Source organism: Silene latifolia, chromosome Y, assembly GCF_048544455.1.
Source record: "Silene latifolia isolate original U9 population chromosome Y, ASM4854445v1, whole genome shotgun sequence".
Lineage (NCBI taxonomy): Eukaryota > Viridiplantae > Streptophyta > Magnoliopsida > Caryophyllales > Caryophyllaceae > Silene > Silene latifolia.
Window position 1 is genome coordinate 382,867,723 of NC_133538.1, and position 6,159 is coordinate 382,873,881.

General features: G+C 37.7%; 1 non-coding gene across 1 annotated transcript; it reads right to left on the minus strand.

Moving 5' to 3' along the window:
- Positions 1 to 3,287: 3,287 nt before the first annotated feature.
- LOC141636624 (small nucleolar RNA R71) lies at positions 3,288 to 3,394 on the minus strand. Its single transcript, XR_012541228.1, has one exon. It is a non-coding gene; the product is annotated as a small nucleolar RNA R71 (small nucleolar RNA).
- Between the last annotated feature and the right edge of the window lie 2,765 nt (positions 3,395 to 6,159).

Consider the following 6,159-nt stretch of genomic DNA (forward strand, 5'->3'; position numbering starts at 1 on the left):
AATCATCAAACATGTATTATACACGGGAACATACCAACACAGCAGCTACTTCCACTTACTAACCGGATTCTATCATTGCGCAATTCCCTACCTCATACACTAACTACCTGATACAGCTATTCCGTTTACTCATCCAACAATTAGTCATCCACAACAATTAATTACTAATAACTTATACAACAAGCAACTTAGCATTCATTTGAGATTAATTCCACAACATTATTATTTCTCCCATAACCATTTATATTACTCAACAATGCAACAATTCAATTACTTAACAACTTTGCTTAACAAAAGGTTAATCAACTCAGAAATGAAATACAACAATACGATAAATTTTACCAACAATTGCTAATAATTATTCAACAATTACTAACAATTACTACAAATTACTCAAAACAACTACTCAAAAAGTGATAAGATTGCCATAATTTGTCATTTTCCCATGCGACATTACTCTTCCCCTCTTAAAAAGGAACTTCGTCCCCAAAATTCACCTTCCAGACGAACTATAACCATTCCACGAGACGATAAATTTTATTCAATATTGACATTGCGAAATAATTGTATTATGCGTTGAGACTAGCAACTAATATGGTACTTTATTGACATTACATAGATAGAACTTTTGCATATTAAGACCATACGAAAAGTGGATATCACAACTACTTAGGTGGAATATTCCTTCGCCCATTATTATACATGAACACCGAGACTCTTAAGTGACAATATCCCAACATGCGTACTTGACGCAACAAGTTGTAAATTCAAGACCGCAACAAGAACTATAGCCATTGTGCAACATGATATTTGATGTGACTCATATTTGAGCATATTTAGTCCCCGAATTTACCTCGTTCTTATGCTTTATAGCACTTATTTGGGTCATTTACTATCTTTAGTTTCCCATTTTGCATATTCTTTGAGGTTTTGTCTCCTTCGTAGGAAAGGATTGCTAACCTTGCATTTATGAGGCAAAATGGAGCTCAATGGATCGCACCTAATGACCAAGCATCAAAGACAAGACCAACTCTAGAGGCCTAGGTAGATAATAAAGTGAAATGGGCAATGATGAAAGGATCCTTGCATCCCCGACATGATCCTTGCAGATTGTTAAGGAGGAAAAAAGAGAAGCACTCTGTCCAGGAAACCGAGCGGATCGAGCATGATCCGAGCGTCCAAAATCACCAGGATCTGGGCGTCTTGTTCCCAAGACGAGCGGCTTGAAGTGCCAAGACCCGAGCGTCTCACCCAGGATCCGAGTGGATCACAAGTCAGAAGAGCCCGTGCCATACCACGGGACGAGCGGACCGAGACAGGACTAGCACGGAGGATCCGCTCATTTCCCTCGGGAGTAGCATTTCCTCAACTTTTCCTAGAGTCTTAATAGGCATTTAAGCCCTTAGTAACCCTAATCCTTGTACCTAATCTTCAGTATAAATACCCTTTGTACTACCTAGATTAACATCATCCCTTAATCAACTATTATCATCTCTCTTAATCACTTCTTAATCATCTCTTACTCAATTTGTAATTCTCTCAAATTAGTCTAAATTTAGTTGTAATACATTTCTCAATATTAATCACATCTTAATCTTTCCTTAATTTCTCTATTGTTCTACCTTTATTTTGGGTAATTAGAAGATTATTTGGGTTTATTTGGAGGATTGACAACCTTCTATTAATCATCAAGTACTTCTATTATTCTTTACTTTATTATTTGGAATCATCTTCATAGGTATAATTCTCTCTTAATCTTGTTTAATTATTGTTAATCACTTTCATTTATTCATCATGTTTTGCTTTGTTAGTATAATTGACAACCTTATTAGCATGCTAAACTTGATCATGAGTGAGTAGTTTCCTTAGCTACGGTTAATGGGGAATTAGGGGAAACAAACATGGGGATTGATCTATGCTTAATCTAATATGTTTTCATAATTAAATTTCTTGCTTCTTGTAATTTCAACTTATGCACATGTTATGTTTTATGAAATGCGAGCCAATGAATCCTTACATTTTTTTATCCATCACCTATCTATTCAATGAGGTTTGTAATCTTATAAACCAACTCGAGCGTCATTAGACCATGCATAAAGTTTAATAGGAAGGATTAAGTCGACTTATAGGTGTTGTACAATCAAATCGATTCGGCTCCGGGACCCAAACCTTCTTAGGGATTGTAAGATATACATTAACTCGATCCCATCACAACAATAAGTGCTTGTTATATAATTGAGAACATGTTTGTATGATCAAACTCCCATGAATCCCCTATGAACCCATGACACCCTAGTGCCTTTAATAAATTGTTTACAACTCCTTTTAATTTCCTTGCTTTGCTTTCATTACTTTACTTTTATCTTGTTGATTAGTGTAGATTACACATCGCCTCAACCCAAATTGTGACACCCCAAGACATAGCTATTTGCAATTGAGAATCCTACATCAATACTCATCCCTTGGGATCCGACCTTTACTTACCTCTTTACTAAGAGTGGTTTTTGAAGTTATAAATATTGTTTTGGTTGGTAGCTTTTGACGACGAGTTTGAAACCGAACCAAAAATGGCGCCGTTGCCGGGGACGGTGTTAAATCGATTTGATTTTCAATAATTGTTTTTAGTTGTTTCTTTCTTTATCTTGGGGAAGTCAATCTCGTCAAGGTTGTTCTAATTGTTTTCAAGTTGTTTGATATTTTGCATGACTAGGAGATCACAAGGTAATTTATTACCTATTGATTTCGAGATTGAAAGAACCTTAACCAACAATAGAAGAGTTGCTAGAGGTACTTCAAGAGTTGTAGGTATTGGAGAGATTGTGGACATTCAACCAAATAACATTGAGTTCACCAACCATTTTGCAAGAGAAGGAGAGGATAACCCAGTACAAAACCCACCACAAAATCAACCCACAATGCCTAAATTTTCATCAAATTCCATACCAACCGAGAAGAACCGACCAAATGGTACTCCTACACCACCACATTTAACCGGTAATTTCATTGCCAAATCCGCATTCATACAACTAGTTGAGAGAAGTCAATTTGGAGGGATGCCTAGTGAAGATCCCCATTCACATATGAAGACTTTTTGCGACTATTGTGATGCGATTTCTCAAACCGGAGTTACTCAAGACCAAATCTGATGGGTATTATTTCCTTTTTCTTTGATTGGTACCCTAAAGCAATGGTTGAAGAGCCTAGACAAGGCTACCCTTGGTATTGACTCATGGAAGAAGCTAGCACTTGCTTTTTGCAAGAAATTCTATCCTCCAGAGAAGACTAAGATATTGAGAGCCCAAATCACCGGATTTAAGCAAAGAGATGAGGAATCATTGTCTGAAGCATGGGACAGATTTAAGGACACTTGTCGTTCTTGTCCACACCATGGACTTAGTGAGTGGTTCCTTGTGCAACAATTTTGGAATGGTCTATATGAAGACTCCAGCAACATTCTCAATATGGGATCCAACGGAATGTTCACCGAAGTTGATGACAATCAAACATGGGCCAAAATCGAAGAGATGGCGGTTCATAATTCACAATATAGTAGGCCTCAAAAGGCTACTAGAGGAGGAAAGCATAAGGTAGATTCTATCACTCAATTTGGTGCTCATATTGACACCATCAATTTGAAGTTTGAGAAGGTCATGGCTAAGCTTGATGAAGCTTTCAAATCACCCAAACAACATGTTAATGCTATGGTGGCATCATCCTCAATTCCAAGTGGAGTATGTGAGAGTTGTGAAACTTTGGGACATGACCAAAGTGAATGTAGGGGAACAGGTGAACAAGTGAATGCTTTCCAAGCATACAAAAGTGTCACCCCTTATTCCAACTATTACAATAAGAATACCAAATTCCATCCAAAAATTTCATACAAGATCCAAAATGTTCAAAACCCTCAACCAACATAAACCCCACCCCCAGTGAGAAATCAAGCTCAAAGACTCTTTTATAACCAAAGCCAAGGTTATCAAAATCAACCTTCTTACAATCAATCCAATGACCAAAGCTTTGATGTTCAAAAGGCGGTCCTCCAAATGCAAAAGAATCAACAAGAATTTTTCACCCAAATGCAAACAGATAGCCAAGCAAAAGACATTACCATCAACAACATACTAGCCCACACCAAGATGCTAAAACTCAAATGACTCAATTAGCATCTTCTAACTCTCAAAGACAAAAGGGGCAATTACCACCTCAAGGTAATCCCCCTAGACATGAAACGGTGAATGACATTCATTTAAGGAGTGGTACAAGATATGAAGGGCCAAAGAGGCCAATTGATGAAGATGTTGAGAATGCTAGTGACAAGCAAAGAGTTGTGGAGAACTCTAAGGAAGAAGAACCCGCCACCAATGAAGTTTCAAAGAAGAAGAGTGAAGAGAAGGCTAAGGAAAAAGAGCCTATTGTGATTAGACTTCCATTCCCAAGTCGTCAAGCTAAGCCTAAGTTTGATGAACAACTTGGAAAGTTCATGGAGATTGTGAAGAACTTAGAAGTCTCAATCCCATTCACGGAATTAATCAATCATGTTCCAGCCTATGCAAAATACATGAAAGACATTTTTACCAAGAAGAAATCCATCTGAAAGCTAGAGACTACTACCTTTACCAAAGTGAGTAGTGTTATTCTACAAGGGAGTTCCCCTCCAAAACTCAAGTTTTTCTATTCCATGCACCATTGGCGACACTACAATCAACAAAGCATTATGTGACCTTGGAGCAAGTATAAGTGTCATGCCATACTCGGTGTTCAAGAGGCTAGGAATGGAAGAACTCAAGTGCACCAACATTACGCTTCAAATGGCGGATCTATCAACAAAGATACCTTTAGGAGTATGGGAAGATGTACCCGTGAGAATCGGCAAATTCTCCATTCCGGTAGACTTTGTTATTGTAGACATCGAGGAGGATTCCAACATTCCTATCATTTTAGGAAGACCTTTCATGCACATCGCGGGAGCGGTAATTGATGTGAAACATGGAGAGCTTACACTTGAAGTGGGGGATAAGACAATCACTTTCAACCTTGACAAATAATGAGAGCTCCCCGACTACATGAGCCATGTTTCATGATCAACCATTATAGCCGAGAAAGTGATAGGAAGAAGTTGGCATCTCAATTCAAAGATCAAGCTATGGGTAAAGAATCACCACCCATATGGAAGAAGAAAATGGATAATCTTCAAGATGCTCTATCCGGAGAGCATGAAAATTTCAACGACAATGAGAGCCTGAATAGCTCACCACCAATCATGACAAGAAAGGAAGAAGGCCTCATTGGCTGTGACAACAAGAAAGAGGAGTTGCTCTTGTCAACTCATGATATCATTGGGGAGCAAGTAGATGAAGTTTGTAGTCTATGGGATGACGAATTTGAAGGATTAGTGAATCCCTACATCGGCAATGCTATGACCTTAGACCAAGGCTTTGGTGATCCTGGTCATCATCTTGACTGAAGTCATCACCACCATGAAGAATACAATGTGAAAAGGTCTATGCAAGATCTTTACAATGAAAATGAGCAAGCCTTAGATTACTTCTACAAGGTGTTGAGCAACATCAACAACACCTTGGCTTTGCCCCCTTGACATCTCGTTCAAGAATGAGAGTTTTGTGGAGTCCTCCCTAAACCACCATTTGTAAATATTCTAACCCTTTAACTAGTATCTTATTTCATTTATTGCTTTCTTGTCAAATTTTGGAATTGTAATTTCATACTTTGTTTAAGATTTTCATTATGAGAGAAAGTGAGGGAGGTATTTTAATGTGTTTCGATGTGTAGTGTCTGATTTAGTGTGGGGATAGCAAATGCCTAGGCAAACCGAGCCTTCATAGTGCACCCACAATGTTGAACAAATAAATGAAGAAAGACTGATACGGGAAATGATGTAATACCCCGTATTTTTATATAATAAATTAAATGGATATTATTATAAATTAATCATTATACAATTTATATTACTAATTATGTCGGGTTAAATGTTAGTCGATAATTACGTTAAGCTATCGTGAGTTAATTGAGACGGGTTTATAAGAAATACGAATTGTGAGCTGACCCATTTAAGTTGGCCCAATATATGTTCATCCCATTAAACCCTAAAGCCCATTTAACCCTTAACCCTAAACCATAACCCTAATAGTGCCCTAACCC